This window comes from Phyllobates terribilis, unplaced genomic scaffold, assembly GCF_046119375.1.
Source record: "Phyllobates terribilis strain yellow unplaced genomic scaffold, ASM4611937v1 Scaffold_2__4_contigs__length_985480577, whole genome shotgun sequence".
In the NCBI taxonomy this organism is placed as follows: domain Eukaryota; kingdom Metazoa; phylum Chordata; class Amphibia; order Anura; family Dendrobatidae; genus Phyllobates; species Phyllobates terribilis.
Genome location: NW_027362762.1, coordinates 91,742,984 through 91,759,878, shown reverse-complemented (window position 1 = coordinate 91,759,878; position 16,895 = coordinate 91,742,984). Strand labels below are relative to the sequence as shown.

Genomic DNA, 16,895 nt, shown 5'->3' with positions numbered 1-16,895 from the left:
CATTATAGTAATTGGATCCATCAGAGGTTTCATCTGAATCTCGTCGTTCGGAGATTTAGATGGAAATCCCGATGTAAGTGCTCAGCGTAGAGCACGGGATAAATGTGATCCAAAATGTTATGTAAAATGTTCCCAATAAGAGCTTCACCTCAACCCACAAAAAAAGACCCCACTCAGGTCTGTCATCTGTTATCAGAAATATAGGGACTTAGACATTATTGGTAACACAAAGGCTCTGGAAAAGTGAAATAGCTCCCTCCAAAAGAAATTCAGCTAATTCTGCACTCCCAAATCCAAATGCCGCCCTTCCCGTCTGAACCCCAGTGTGCCTAAACCACATTTAGCATCTACATGTTTGGCATTTCTGTAGCAATGAGAGCCCTCTTAATTTATGGATGCATGTCTCCAGAAGCACGAGCTGGGCATAATGTACTGGGCACTACAATAGCAGATTTGCAATTTTCACTCGGCAGCATCCACTGCTGCTTGTATCTGGAAAAAGCCCATTGAGTCACTGCACCTGTAAATGAATTCCCAAAAGGGTATAATTTCCAAAGGTGGGTCACTTGAGGGGGGATTTTGATCTTCTTCCACTTAGGGGCTCTGTATATGGAGTCCACAAACTATTCTAGGAAAATCTGTGCTCCAGGAGTCAAATAGCATTCTGTCCCTCCTGAGTCTCACCATCTGGCTAAGTAGTACTGTATATATGGGGTATTTCCACAGCAGAAATTGTATGACAAATTTTGGTGCCATTTTTCCCCATTTCCCCATTGTAAAATGTAAAATCTGGGGCTAAAACAACATTTTTCTGGTAAAAATTTAATTATTTTTTCTCCACTGCCCAATGGTCTAAAATTCTGTGACACAACCGTGGTGTCAATATGATCACTGCATCCTTAGATGAATTAATTGAGAGGTGTAGTTTGTAAAATGGGGTCACTTACGGGGGGTTCTGCTGTTCTGGCATATCAGGGACTCTTCCAGTGGGTAATAGCACCCGCAAACCATAACTGTACAGTCTGTACTACAATATAGCGCTCCTTTTCTTCTGAGCTTTCCACTGTGCCTGAAAAGTATTTCCCGATTACGTGTAGGGGTATTGGCGCACTCGGGAGAATTTGCACAACAAACTGTGAGGTACTTTTTTTCCTATTAGCCCTTTTAAAAATTAAAAATCTGGGGCTAAAACTACATTTTAGTGGTAAAAATGTAATTATTTTTTCTTCACTGCCCAATGGTATAAAGTTCTTTGACACACCCGTAGTGTCAATATGATCACTGCACCCTTAGATGAATTCAGTGAGAGGTGTAGTTTGTAAAATGGTGTCACTTATGGGGGTTCCGCTGATTTGGCACTTCAGGGACTCTGCCACAATGTGACAGGGCATCCTCAAACAATTCTAGCAACGTCTGAACCCCAATTTGGCGTTTCATCCCTTACAAGCTTTGCAACGTGCCTCAAGAGTAGTTTTTGACCACATATGGGTTATTTAGCGCACTCAGGAGAAATTGAGTAAGAAATTGTACTGTTCAATTTCTACTATTATCCCTTTTGAAAATTAAAAACTTGGGGCAAAGTAACAGTTTAGTGGAAAATGGGAATTTTCCATTGACTCAGCACAATGTTATATATTCTGTGAATCACCTCATGCTTAAAAATGCTCACTACAAATTCCTCAAGAGGTGTAGTTTCCAAAATCGGGTCACTTGTTGGGGTTTTCACTACTTTGGCATGTCAAGGGCTCTTCAAATGTGACATGGCACCCACAATCTAATCCAGCCAAAATTGTGGGTGAGCTGACTTATTTTGGTTCTTTTTCTAGCCAAAATTGTGTTCCAGAATTCAATTGGCACTCCAAGCCCTGCCTTGTGCCTAAACAGTAGTTTTAAGCCACATATGGGGTATCGGTGTACTCAGGAGAAATTTCACAACAAATTGTATTGTTTATTTTCATATTTACCCTTGTGAAAATGAAAAATTTGGGGATGGAGCAATATTTTTAGCTGGAAAAATGTATTTTTCATTTTCACGGCTCAACAGTATCAAATTCTGTGAAGCCCTTGTGGGTTTAAGGTGCTCACCATACATCTAAATAAGTTCCTTGAGGGGTGTAGTTTCCAAAATGGGGTCACTTGATGGGGGCTCTGCAAACACGACATGGTGTCCGCTATCTATTTGAGTCAATTTTGTACTCCAAAAGTCAATTGGCGCTCCTTCCCTTCCGAGCCCTGCTGTGTGCCAAAACAGTAGTTTGTCCACCACATATGGTTGGTGTACTCAGGAGAAATTTCACAACAAATTCTATGGTCCACTTTATGGTCCTTTCGAAAAATTTGGGCAAAAGAAGCATTTTTGTGGGAAATATTAAAATTTACATTTTTTCCCTCCGTATTGCTTTAATTCCTGTGAAGCACATGAAGAGTTATTAAACTTCTTGAATGTGGTTTTGAGCACTTTGATGGGTGCCGTTATTAAAATAGTGTCACTTTTGGGTATTTTCTGTCATATAGGCCCCTCAAAGTCACTTCAAATGTTATGTGGTCCCTAAAAAATAATTTGTTTTGTAAATGTTGTTAGAAAAATTAGAAATTGCTGATAAACTCTTAACCCTTTTAACTTCCTAAGAAAAGAATTATGTCAAAAATTACTCTGATGTAAAGTATACATGTGGCAAATGTTATTTATTATCTATTTTATGTGGTAAAACTATCTGGTTGGTTTAAGGGAATAAAAATTAAAAGTTTGAAAATTGCTAAATTTTAAACATTTTAGCCAAAATTACGATATTTTCACAATTAAAAGCAAAAAAATATCGACCTAAATTTACCACTACTATAAAGTACAATATGTCGCGAAAAAACATTTTCAGAATCACTGGGATACGTTGAAGCCTTCCAGGGTCATTACCACATAAAGTGACACTGGTCAGAGTTATAAAATTTGGCCTGGTCAGGAAGGCGTGAAAACAGGCTTAGGGCTAAATACGCTTCCTATTGACGTCAATGGGAAATCCACATTTCTGTTCATACAGGACGTTTTTTATTTCCAACAAGTTTTAATAACCTTCCAATGGAAGAAAAGTAGTTGTCCCTTTTTTATTCAGATTCCTCATTAAACTTGCTCCAAACTTGACACTGTCAAGTCAAAAGTTATAAAAAAGATGAAACTTCTTAAAAAAAACAATTATCTTGGTTTTTCTTTTTGCCTCAAAAAAAATTGTCAGTATATCTCAACCCTTTCTGTTTGCTTGTCTTCCCTTTTGTTCAGACAAGTCCCTTTTGCCTATGTCAAACTCCTCTCCCAGATTTGCAGAGAGCCTTGTGTATTTTAGAAACCCGCATTTATTACGATCTTACAAAATTCATTTTCCAGTGGCCGTCTCTCCGCTGACTCTTGAAACATTTTTTTTAATGTTCTTTGTGTAGCAAAATGCATTTGCATCAGTGAGTCTGACGTCGGCTGTCATTTCCTTTTCTTTATTCTTCTAGAGGCTTGTAGATGCAGAGCGAAGGAGTCAGCTACTCTACGACGGAGTAAAATTAGCAGAGTATGTGGCTGCAGTGGGCTGGAATGTGCGACACAGCCAAACATGTGAATGCATTTTCCCTCTCTGATATTTGGCCTGTCTTAAAATATCTTCCACTCCCGGTCTGGAGGCGGAGGAGATCTTCAAGACAGAAACTCTGTCTGCGTTAAACTTTACTAAACTTTGTTTTTTATCAATACGATCTGTTACAGAAACCAGAGGTTAGTTACCTTTATATTAACTTCATTGCCTTTTATATGTAGTCTAAATATATAGTATTGTGTTATGAGGTTTTTTAGATTTAGGCTACATTCGCACAATGAGTTTTTGAGTTTTTTTTATGCTGCGTTTTTTAAAAAAAAAACTGCAAGTAACCTATTTTACTTAATGGGTGCAGAAAATCTGGAGCATCAAAAACTCACGGGAACATAGCCTTAGGCTTCATTAGTATAAAATATTCCTGCATGGAATGGTATATTGTGTCTTATTCTGGAATATTATACTGTATCCATATACATGAGTGTTTGTGCCGCCAGCTGTTGTTGAACTACATGTATCAGTATGGTCTAGGAGTTGTAATTGCAGCAAGAATCATACTTTTTTTTAAGTATATTTAACGATTGTTTATTTATTTATTTTTTTACCTAAAACTAAAACATCTTGTAGTATAGCCACATATGTAAGTCACACGAAAAACAAGCCCATCGATGAGAAAATTAAAAAATGGCTTTCAGAAAATGGCAGTACATACCAATTCTTTTTTTTGTACAAAGTAATGAATTTTTTTAACTACTGAAATATAATAAAATACCTTAAATGGCCGTTTTCGTGCTGACCTGAAGAATTAGGTTGCCAGGTCATAATTACCGTGCAATGATCAATGTGAAAGCAAAATCCAAAAACTTCGGCGGAAATGTGTTTATTTTCACCATTTCACCGCACTTGGAATTTTTTTTTCCCGTTTTCAAACCTTTATTAGGTCAAATAAATAGAGGGCTCTAAAACTGCAACTCATCCAGCAAAAAAACAAACTCTACAGCTATCTCGATGAATAATGAAAAAGGTTTTGGCTCTTGGAAGAAGTGGAGGAAAAATGAAAGGGCAAAAATTAAATATTCCTTAGTTGATAAAGAGTTAGAAGGGGAATTTGTTATGTGTATGTGTGTGTGTGTGTATGTGTGTGTATATATATATATATTACACTGTATTTCTACTTCTATTATTATTGCCTCATTCTCACACAACCCCTTTAATGAAGACCTGTCGCCACTTCTTCCCCAAGAGCCGGCAGTACTTATCTGGAGAACCGCATACAAATACGGCCCTATATCACCCAGTGTAAATGCCGTCTTCCAGGCCAATGAGGGGCACCAGAGGTGGTGGGATAGATCGGTCCTTAGTCTGTAACTATATATTTTTTAGAATTTGTTGATTGGTTTTTTGGATTTTTTTTTCTATTTTACTTAAACATTACTAAGGCCACGTTCACATCTGTCTTCAAAACAGAATAACTAAGTTCATGCCGAAGACAGTTCTGTCACATAATGGTCACAAATGGCACAGCCATAAAACTGTAATAAAGATCAACTAAAAATATTAACCTGGTGCTAAAAATTGGATTCATCAGAAGGGATGACCCATATGTGTGACCCAAACAAATGTGAAGGTCCCCATTCTGAACCTAAATGTATTTTTAGAAAAAAATCGAATTAATACAGCAGACTAAGTTATAAAACTTCTTAACCTGACCGCAGTCTTTCCACCATCTCTGAGGCTGCATTCTAGAGTTCCAGCATTTATCATCTCTAGATTTTTTCTGTGGATTTGTAGAAATCTTCCCAGCCACCAGACAAACTAAGGATAGCGAGGAGTCTTGTCGTTACTTAAGCCACACATCCTCCATTACTTAGTGATATATAAATCAGATTTTTTTAAATTAAATTTAGCTTGGGAGCAACGGTGTAGCTTGTAGCTTGTTGGCCCCAGTCCAAATCTTCAACAGGGCCCCCAACTGTCAAGAGTCTTTAATAGAGCTGTTCTTCTCCTGTAGGGTAAAGGACCTTTTGGGCGCCATAAGCTCCAAGGTCCACATGCGAATACAACCTCTGCATCAACCTTAGTTACGCCCCAGCTGGGGAACCTCAGTGGCATGGTCCTACTATGTGGGGCCTCCAAGTTAGCGAAACAGAAGGCTATATGTGTGTATTTAGTATCACAGCACACATAAGTGTTTGTTCTCTGCTTTACTTTCATCAAAGGGTTGTCACCTTTCAGAAAATCCCAGTCCCTGAGCGCAGTTTGTTATAAATATAAACAAAAAAAATGCTTTGCTCACCCTTCCTTGGTCCCATGCTGAATCTCTGTCGCTGCTCCTGGTGCCAGTTATTTGCTGCCACACTGATGTCACGTCAACAACGCTGCAACCAATGACTGAGATCAGTGTCTCTGCCAGTGCAGGTAGAGCGCTCCCACTTAGAGCCGTCAAGCTCACAAATTGGTCGCATCACTGTCAATGTCAAGTCAGCATGGCAGCCAATAACTGATGCCAGAAAGCAGAAGAAACTCCTCGCTGGACCCGGGGAGGATGAGTAAAGTGCAGTTGGTTTTCATACAACAAACTGCCCCTGAGGATCAGGATTTTTTGAAAGGGAACAATTTAATTGTTGGCTACTACTTTCAGAGGACAATGTAATTTATTGTACTTGAATGTTCTGTATTACAGCTCATCTCTTACAACAGGCTTCGAGATCCATTATAAGTGCCTGTACAAGGAATCGGCATTAGCAAATTCTGCAGTTCTCTGGAATACTATATTACAGTACATCTAGAGATGAAAAAATGCCTAATGGAGGAGTTGGTGGGAGCATAAACCATGACCATTTTCAAAATTGTCCCCAAGTAACTCTACTGCCCAGGGGTGTAGCTTGAGGATTCATATATATTGGTTTGTTTGTTAGTGCTGCATTTCTTGGCATCCAGTACTCAGGAAACACATGGTATTATTACTATACAGTACCTAGTGCAGAGAGAAAGACATCAGAAACCAGAAATGGAAGTTGTATCATGATTACTTACATCAATGACCAATGTGACATATGAGTGTATGATGGTGAATTTCTTTGATCTAGGAAGTAGAAGTAGCAAGTTAACTGATGAAGTCCATAAAGTTATTTATTAAAGGTGGAATTAAGTTCTTGCATTTTAGAAGGTAATTTAGCCTGTTATGGCATAATGATGTCCTTGTGAAAGCAGCAGCAACTGTATAATTGGATGATATCATCACATTGAAATTCACCAAGGGGCCTCTGCAATAGTGTCAGACTGTAGGGCAAATATCACATTTTTTTGGTTCCAAAATAGCTAGAACCAATTTCCATTATCAATAAATTCTTTACTTACTTGAATTATCCGGGCAAAAATGAAATTTCCACAAGGGCTTGGAGCTTTTAAAAATAAACTCTTCAACATTGATGATTTGCGCGCCCAAGTGGCAGAACATTCCTCAATTATTAAAGGGGGTCTCCAAGAATGTAATAAAATGGCCCCTGTCATGTAATTTAAATGGCAGCCCATCTTGTTTATGTGACAGGACAAGCTGCTTTCTGAAGAAACACAACTCCCAAGACTTGTGCTTCAACTGACAGAGAAGCTGTATCATAAGCTCACGTACCTCTGTGAGCCGAGGAGAAAGGCTGTGACGTGAAAAGAAATAAATCTTCTCCTCGGCTGAGTCAAAAGGATTTTTTTCCAGCTTCATTCCTTTTGGCTCAGTCTGCCTAGGAGAAGATTTATCTCTTCTGATGTCACAGCCCTTCTCGTCTGCTCACGCATGTATGTGCGCTTATGATGAAGCTCCTCTGTCAGTTTTTCTTCAGACTGCTGTCTGTCCTGACACATGATTCGAACAGGCTGCTATTTGTATTACGTGACAGGGGTCTTTTTATTGCATTCTTGAATAACCACTTTAATAACCTCATTGATCGCAGCCCAGGCGTGTTAGTAGGTGCATTTCTATGTGTGGTGCTCCTACTCGATACTGACTACATCAAGATGTTTTGAAAATGTTGTTTCCGTTTTTTCATTATTTGCATATTATTAACATGTACCGTGATCCTGCAATTTCTATAATTCCATTACCGTAGTTTTCCTTTTTGGTATTACAATTTCAATGTTGAGGAGTGTAACTACCAGCATCCACCTGGATCTAACGCAGGCTGCTGCAGACACAGGAAGAGGAGATGTCACCATTCCACCAGCAGCAGGACCATTGAAGCCTGTGATTGGCTGCAGCGGTCAGGTTACTTGAGCTCATCTAATGTTTTTTTGCTGATGTGCTACTTAAAGAGGTTGTCCACTACTAATACATTGATGCCCTATCCATAGGATAGGACAACAATTTCTGATCGGCCGGGGTTCGACACCTGGCACCCCCGGCGATCAGCTGTTTTCAGTTTCGGCGGCGGTCGGAAGTACTCACTTAGCTGTCTAGTTGTAGTGGCCGCCACAGAGTACACATCCGCCTTCTATTCAATTCAAAGGGAGGCGGATGTGCAGTACCCCGCGGCGGTCACTACAACTAGACTGCCAAGCGAGTACTTCCGGCAGCTGCCGGCACCTATAACAGCTGATCGGTGGGGGTGCCAGGTGTCGGACCCCGGCCGATCAGACATTGATGCCCTATCCCATGGATAGGGCATCAATGTATTAGTAGTGGACCACTTCTTTAAGTCACCTAACCGCTGTATGCACTCACAGGCAACAGCAATCCTGCTGACTACTAGATTTTTCCTAGTTCACCCTTGTTAAGGAAAAGCCCACCTCGTTCCCTGGATTACTCTGCCCTTTATGCAGTGACTATTACGTGCACTGCTGATGAAGATTGCTATACCCAAAACATTACGTATTTGTCATCGACTGCGGTGTAATCTCTAGATATTAAATAATCTTCAGAAATCTAAGCATTTCCACATGTGTTTTTGGTGCTCACTTCTTTCTATCTACTACAGTTCCACAGGAGCTTAGTCATTGGCTCTTAAGGAACTACCATCCTCCACAAATTTAGCCATTTTTGAAGGGTGTGCCACCTACTCTTTTGATGCTTTGTCTCCTCTTCATGTATCAGCGCAGTCAACAGAGCGGTCTGCACTGGATCCTAGTGGGTGGTTGGAGAGTATCACATAGTTTTTTGTTTTTTTTTAACATGAAGAATAATTAGTATGGAAAGATAGCTGTAAATACAGTTGCTGTACCAGCCCACATCAGTGTGAAATGGAGGTGATAGGTTACTTGTAACAAGGGGCAAATTGCCAGGTTTTGTTTTGTTTGGCCTCCTAAGTACATCGCTAAAATGATCAGAAATCTTAATATTTAATCTCTTTGTTAAAGCTGAAGGAAATTTTCATGTGTGGCCAGATGGCGGCATGAAGTAAAGACCATATAGCTGTCACACAAGGTGTGGGAAAGACTAAGTGCAACACGAAGGGAAGAGGGGGAGGAAGCCCAAACAGTAGGGAAAGGGGGAGTGGAGACCACTAGGCAGATCTAATATCACCCTGCCTACCTACACTACCATCCCTATATAGGTTCCACACCTATCGCTGGGGAGGACACTAAACCCTGGATGACCCTAGAGCTTGGCCCTAGATGGGGAGGGGTGAGCACTGGTCAGGCCCCACCACAAACTAAAGACAACAAGGTAGACAAACAAAGGGGATCAGACACTTAGCATGAGCAGACACCAGAGGAGTAACGCCAACTGTCCTCCAAGGGCACCAGAGAAGAAGCTAGCCGACTGCTAGTGCTCCAAGCCTGTACATAGAAGTATCACCGGCGATTCCCTGGAGCAAACTGAGTGTTTTTAACTCCCAGGCAAGGATGTGTCAATCAGCAGCAGGAGGGAGGTCGCCGCTGGGTCCTAAAGGCAGAAGGATTAAGAAGGCGTCTGTAATGACCTTCTACAGCCAGATCCAGAGAGACTGTGTATCACACCTGACACATCCGTGACAATAGCATGGTAATCTGTGACTGCATGGTAATGACTAATCTGCAGACCATCTTTCATACTTTTATTGTATTTCATATCACCATTTCCACCATATATACAGTGGGTACGGAAAGTATTCAGACCCCTTTAAATTTTTCATTCTTTGTTTCATTGCAGCCATTTGGTAAATTCTAAAAAGTTTTTTTTTTTCTGATTAAAGTACACTCTGCACCCCATCTTGACTGAAAAAAACAGAAATGTAGGAATTTTTGCAAATTTATTAAAAAAGAAAAACTGAAATATCACATGGTCATAAGTATTCAGACCCTTTTCTCAGTATTGAGTAGAAGCACCCTTTTCAGCTACTACAGCCATGAGTCTTCTTGGGAATGATGCAACAAGTTTTTCACACCTGGATTTGGGGATCCTTTGTCTTTCTTCCTTGCAGATCTTCTCCAGTTCCGTCAGGTTGGATGGTGAACGTTGGTGGACAGCCATTTTCAGGTCTCTCCAGAGATGCTCAATTGGGTTTAGGTCAGGGTTCTGGCTGGGCCAGTCAAGAATGGTCACAGAGTTGTTCTGAAGCCACTCTCCTTTGTTATTTTAGATGTTTGCTTAGGGTCATTGTCTATTTGGAAGGTGAACCTTCTGCCAAGTCTGAGGTCCAGAGCACTCTGGAAGAGGTTTTCATCCAGGATATCTCTGTACTTGGCCGCATTCATGTTTTCTTCAATTGCAACCAGTCGTCCTGTCCCTGCAGCTGAAAAACACCCCCATAGCATGATGCTGCCACCACCATGTTTCACTGTTGGGATTGTATTGGGCAGGTCATGAGCAGTGCCTGGTTTTCGCCACACATACCGCTTAGAATTATCACCAAAAAGTTCTATTTTTGTCTCATCAGGCCAGAGAATCTTATTTCTCATAGTCTGGGAGTCCTTCATGTGTTTTTGAGCAAACTCTATGCGGGCTTTCATATGTCTTGCACTGAGGAGAGGCTTCCATCGGGCTACTCTGCCATAAAGGCCCGACTGGTGGATGGCTGCAGTGATAGTTGACTTTGTGGAACTTTCTCCCATCTCCCTACTGCATCTCTGGAGCTCAGCCACCGTGATCTTGGGGTTCTTCTTTACCTCTCTCACCAAGGCTCTTCTCCCATGATTGCTCAGTTTGGCTGGACGGCCAGGTCTAGGAAGACTTCTGGTGGTCTCAAACTTCTTCCATTTAAGGATTATGGAGGCCATTGTGCTCTTAGGAACCTGTGCCTTGCCACAATTCTGTCTCTGAGCTCCTTGGGCAGTTCCTTTGAGCTCATGATTCTCATTTGGTCTGACATGCACTGTGAGCTGTCAGGTCTTATATAGACAGGTGTGTGCCTTTCCAAATCAAGTCCTATCAGTTTAATTAAACATAGCTGGCCTCCAATGAAGGAGTAGAGCATGTGTCGAAGTGCGTCAATGTCTATTTTCCTCTATAATGATGATATTTTAATTGATTTTGAATAAAGTCATACAGTTTTTACAAAGTTCCCAGTTTTTGCTAATTTCTGGATATACTTACCTGCCTTGACCGACAGGTTTACTGGACTTCGGAATCTTTATGTCTCCCGTAGTGAAGATATTATCCTGGTGAGTGGAGACAAACTCCTTTTGCTGATATAAATGTATATAAACAGTTGTTCTCAAAAGTTTACACACCCCGGCAGAATTTTTCCTTTCTTGACATTGTTTCAGAGAATATGAATGACAACAAAAAAACTTTTTCACCACTCATGGTTATTGGTTGGGTGAAGCCATTTATTGTCAAACTACTGTGTTTTCTCTTTTTAAATCTTAACGACTGCCAAAAACATCCAAATGAGCCTGATCAAAAGTTCACCTACCCCAGTTCTTAATACCGTGTATTGCCCCCTCTAACATCAATGACAGCTTGAAGTCTTTTGTGGTAGTTGTGGATGAGGATCTTTATTTTATCAGATGGTAAAGCTGCCCATTCTTCTTGGCAAAAAACCTCCAGTTCTTGTAAACTCCTGGGCTGTCTAGCATGAACTGCGTGCTTTAGATCTACTCAGAGTAGCTCAATGATATTGCGGTCTGGAGACTGAGATGGCCACTCCAGAACTTTCACTTTGTTCTGCTGTAGCCAATGACAGGTCGACTTGGCCTTGTGTTTTGGATTGTTGCCATGTTGGAACGCCCAAGTACGTCCCATGCGCAGCTTCCGGGCTGATGAGTGCAAATTTGCCTCCAGTATTTGCTGATAATGTGCTGCATTCATCTTTCGTTCAACTTTTACCAAGTTTCCTGTGCATTTGTAGCTCACACATCCCAAAACATCAGCGATCCACCTCCGTGCCTTACTGTAAGAATGGTGTTCCTTTCATCATAGGCCTTGTTGACCTCTCTCCAAATGTAGCGTTTATGGTTGTGGTACTCGAAAATACCTTGTTCCAGAAGTTTTGAGTCTTGTCTCTGTGCTGTTTGGCGTATTGCAGGCGAGATACTTTGTGGCATTTGCGCAGTAATGGCTTACTTCTGGCGACTCGACCATAAAGCCCATTTTTCTTCAAGTGCCTCCTTATTGTGCATCTTGAAACAGCCACACCGCTAGTTTTCAGAGAGTCCTGAATTTCAGCTGATGTTATTTGTGGGTTTTTCTTTGCATCCCGAACAATTTTCCTGGCAGTTGTGGCCGATATTTTTGTTGGTCTACCTGACAGTGGTTTGGTTTTTACAGAGCCCCTGATTTTTCCATTTGTTAATCACAGTTTGAACTCTGACTGGCATTATCAATTCCTTGGATGTTTTTTGTATTCCTTTCCTGTGTTATACAATTCAACTACCTTTTCCCGTATATCCGTTGACAATTCCCTTGCTTTCCCCATGACTGACAATCCAGAAACGTCAGTGGCTGGATGAAAGATGCAAGAGTCTGCCTGGATCCCAGAAACTCACTCAGCTTTTATGTACACACACTGATTACAAGCAAACAGGTCACAGGTGAGGATGTTACCTTTAGTAGCCATTCAAACCCATTTGTGTCATATTCTGTGCATGTTATCAGGCCAAAATCACCAGGGTATATGAACTTTTGACCAGGGTCATTTGGATGTTTTTGGTTGTCATTAAGATTTAAAAAGAGAAAACACAGGTTAAAAAGAGAAAACACAGTAGTTTGACAATAAATGGCTTCACCCAACCAATAACCATGAGTGGAGAAAAAGTTATTTTGTTATCATTCAAATTCTCTGAAACAAGGCCAAGAAAGGAAACATTCTGCCGGGGTACGTAAACTTTTGAGCACAACTGTATATACAGAGAGAGACAATGAGAAGTTATTACAATTTTCACACTGCACTAGGCCTAATATTAGACTTTTGCTTCCTGTTCTATTCAACAACCACATAGTCATTACCAGCAATCAGTTGACTCAGGCCCATATTTGTTTGTCAGAAGTGTTATCTGAGAATGTTCTAATCTGGGCAAAAATCATTGTGAGGTGAGGGTGCACTGTGCTATTATCTATTGTGATTGGTGGATCGACTGTACATAGAGGTGTTACTGTTCATGGTTATTCTGCCTGTGATGATGATGAGACTGCTGAAAAAAGTCTTCTGTACAGAACAGGAAGTGTTTGTCAAGTATCAGTGTTTTTTTTTGTTTTTTTTTTAATAAAGTGAAAAATGTAAAAAAAAAATACAGAAAATTGCAAAATAAACCTTATCAATATTGCTTAAAAAATATATATAAAATCCTGGTTAAAGCAATAGGTCATTTTCTGATGACACATTCCCATTACGTTTACATTTTGCAATCAAGTTGCAGATTTACTTCAAACTAAACTTGCCAATAAACACTAAATGAAAGTTGAAGAAAATGCAGGATTTTTATCCATAATGAACGTTCGTTGGGTGAAATTTACCAATAAATATTTGTTTTAGCGACCAATGACCCACCGCCAGCTTCTGAAAAGAAATCAGTCATGTTTGAAATTTTTGTGTCCACGATTTAACTTGCCTTGAGAGAATATTCTCGGAAAGATATTTTGTCCAATATTTTTGAGAGAGGCTGAATGACTATACCAGCCAGGTTGAATGACTGTAATGGCCAATATGCAATGAAATGCCTATGGCTGTGTCAGCGTAACAATTGTTCACCTGACGATTAGTTAGCAATCAACCTACAGTTCTGATGTCAGAAAGTGGCAATTATCAAGAAATGAATGGCACTACATAGGGATAGCCTATGTTCCTGCAGAGCTGGAGAGAAATAAAGGAGGTGGAGAGAAACAAAAGTTTCTACACCCTCTCCATTATGTCAGTCCAAGAAAATCGAGGGCAGTTTGTTTTTTTTCTATGGACCCATAGACCTGAATTGGCAAATGCCATCCAATTCTCAGAGACAAATCATGCATGCTGTGATTTTTTTTTCCTTGGACGACTTGGCCCTAGGAAAAAATTGGACAAGTGTATGGCCTCATAGAACTTGTACCCATGTTATTCTATCTGTCAAATCCACGGACAGCACTCCTCCGATTAAAATGGTCACCTGCACAAGCCCTCACATTTAGTTGCTTCTCCTGTGTCAACGGACATCATGAAAAATACGTCCTACAACAGCTGCGGTGTATATAATACAATTCTGTGTCACAGTTTCTGCAGTAAATCATAATTCACATATATTTTTTTCTTTTTTTAATGGATCATAGTGAAGGATGGGATTTATGGCAGTCAATGGCTTACAGGAATTTACCTTTTCATCTTTAAAAAGAAGTTGTGCAGCAGCTGACATGGAAATTATGTGGTATTATAAGAAGTAATGTACACCCTACTGTCCATTCTAAGAACAATTATAGAGTCACTAGAGTTAAGCAAAAAGATTCACAGGACCCTGCTCCAATGGCCATGTCAGTGGTCTGGGGCAGCCGGACCAGAGCCTGACGCACCTTCTCCTACCAGATGGGATCCTCAGCACGTCTTCTGATTAATTGCACAACAATGATGACATCGTGCCTGACTTGCTAATCAGAAGAGATGCCGGAGATGACAGCCCATGAGAGGAGGTTTTCAGAGCTTTGGTCCAGCGGCAACAGATTACTGAAGTGGCCATCATACCAAAGTCCTGCCAATCTTTTTGGCCAACTTTACACAAGTTCTAAGATTACTCCTAAAAAAACTCAGTCTGTGGCCTAAGGATCTCTTCAGCGGCTTCTTTTATTCCTGTAATTACCAATTACGAATGGGGCACATTATCCGTTGTCTAACGCACCATTTGGATAATAATGATTGACGTTAATGGATATTTTTTCAAGTTTTGCTATTATGTGACTGTGCTCAGTTTAAAAGGGGAAGTTCATGCAAGTACCGCAGAGTAAACCCTATTGAGGAATGTCCAGGGTTGGGGATGACAAGGTCATCTACAAGCTCTAGGTGCCTGGCATTTAGGTGTAAAATTATTGTGTTCTTTTTTTAAATGTAAATAGGATTAGTTAAAAATTGGATTTGTTTTTCAAATTGGGTAAAAACTCTTTCAATAAAAATAACTAAAAATACTTGTATAAAATACACATTGGCTAATGACTTTATTAATTGTTTGTATGGTCCATAGGGTTGTTCAACACATCAGATTAAAGGAGTGTCCCCTGCCACTCTTCCATTTCGCTTGCCTGTTAACTTGCGAGTCTGTTTACCTTATGTTCTTGTTCTATGTTATTTTGGTGCACGAGTGCAACAACCAGTAAGCGATCACAGCGTTGACCAGTACATCACCACTGTCAGTGACATGCCCACAAATACAGAAGTGAAGTAGAAGAGACTGGAATTTCATCTGAGGTTGAAAGTTCCTTTAATATTAGTGAACATCTCCAATTCTACAGGGACTAGATGACATTATGTGTATGGGGGCCTCCTTACTCTTCCCGTCTGACGGAAATGAAGAATCCGACATGTTGAATTTTAATGCCTGATCCTTTCGTTCTCAGTGGAAATTGAGGATGATCAATGAGTGGAGCAGGCTGCCACAAGAGGTGGTGGGTTCTCCTTCAATGGAAGTCTTCAAACAGAGGTTGGACAGACATCTGTCTGAGATGGTTTAGTGAATCCTGCATTGAGCAGGGGTTGGACACGATGACCCTGGAGGTCCCCTCCAACTCTAACATTCTAGGATTCTATGAAATAAGCTACCACCAGAGGTGTCTGACAGTGGCTTACTTCCCTATCTCAATACAAAACACATGAACAATTGGCCGAACCAAGTATGCATGTGTTTGAGGAAGTGTTAAGAGGTGTTGGCCAAATGACCAAGCTATCTTATTCGTAGGGCTACCTTTAGATGATCTACAATGTACTATTGAGTTGTTGATCTTAGGCTGACATCGATTATGTGATGTGCTAAGAATGCATAAAATATTGCCAGAGCATGATGGATATGTATCTGCAGGATCAAGATACTGTTCTTACAAGCATTATGGTTTTTCTTCATAACAGAGACCAAAAAATCCTGAAAAACCACATTATCGTACAAAATGATCTATTAGGAGACTCTAATGGTGAAGGACGCAGACAAACACACATATCTCTTTATTGAGTGTTTTCCGAATACATAGATGAATTGGTCTCAGATCCCTGGACATGCATCTATAAGGCTTTAGTGACTTAAAATAGAAATACCCCTTTAACAGTTCCAAATGGAAAATATATGAACACAAGTGTAGGCAGAATAAGCAAGTGACCAGAAATAATGAAGTATATCTGATTTATCTTCTGACTGATGGACCGTTTCCATTGGTTTGAATTAATTTTATTGACCCCCTAGGTTTTCTAACCCTAAGGCCTCCCTCACACAAGCTTATAAAAACACATTACTGACACAGTATAATAGTAAAATGCAGACACTGAGCTACATATGGTTGCACTATGGGTTCCACTTTCATTTACATTTTCACTGTATGCCTTCAAGCATGTTGCCGTAGAAAATCTGGCACTCACACAGAAGCCATAGTTAGTGTTTTATACTTATCTGAATTTTCAATACACTGTTAACTCCTTTGAGAAAAAACGTGGTTTACATACAGCGTCTGACAGAGCATACAGTATAGAAATAAGATGGTGATATGTATAGTTTCAGACCCTAACATGAGTAAGTTACTTGAAACTCAAGTACATCAGTAAGAGGTACTACTGTCATGGGCCAGCTGCCTGCTGTACTCCCGACGTCCCGAGGTGTTCTTTCATCTTATTGAAGTCCATATAGCATCACTATACACATTAGCCAAAGTGGTTTGATGGTTGAACAACCATTACCGGATTGCTTGTATGGTGAATGATCATTATGTAGATGCTTTCATACACATTATAAGCCATATTAGTCATTTCAGTAGTTTAA

The 16,895-nt window shown here is 40.2% G+C and overlaps 1 protein-coding gene across 2 annotated transcripts in view; it reads left to right on the top strand.

The window, feature by feature from the left end:
• Nucleotides 1-16,895, top strand: part of SGCG (sarcoglycan gamma) — a 415,701-nt gene that overhangs the window by 126,738 nt on the left and 272,068 nt on the right. The window contains exon 1 of one of the 2 annotated variants that reach the window (XM_073662219.1): nt 3,578-3,751. The exons of the other annotated variant lie outside the window; for it this stretch is intronic. The gene's annotated coding sequence lies outside the window, so the exon portion shown is untranslated. Of the gene's footprint in view, nt 1-3,577; nt 3,752-16,895 lie in introns of those variants that run through there. 2 annotated transcript variants of the gene reach the window in all.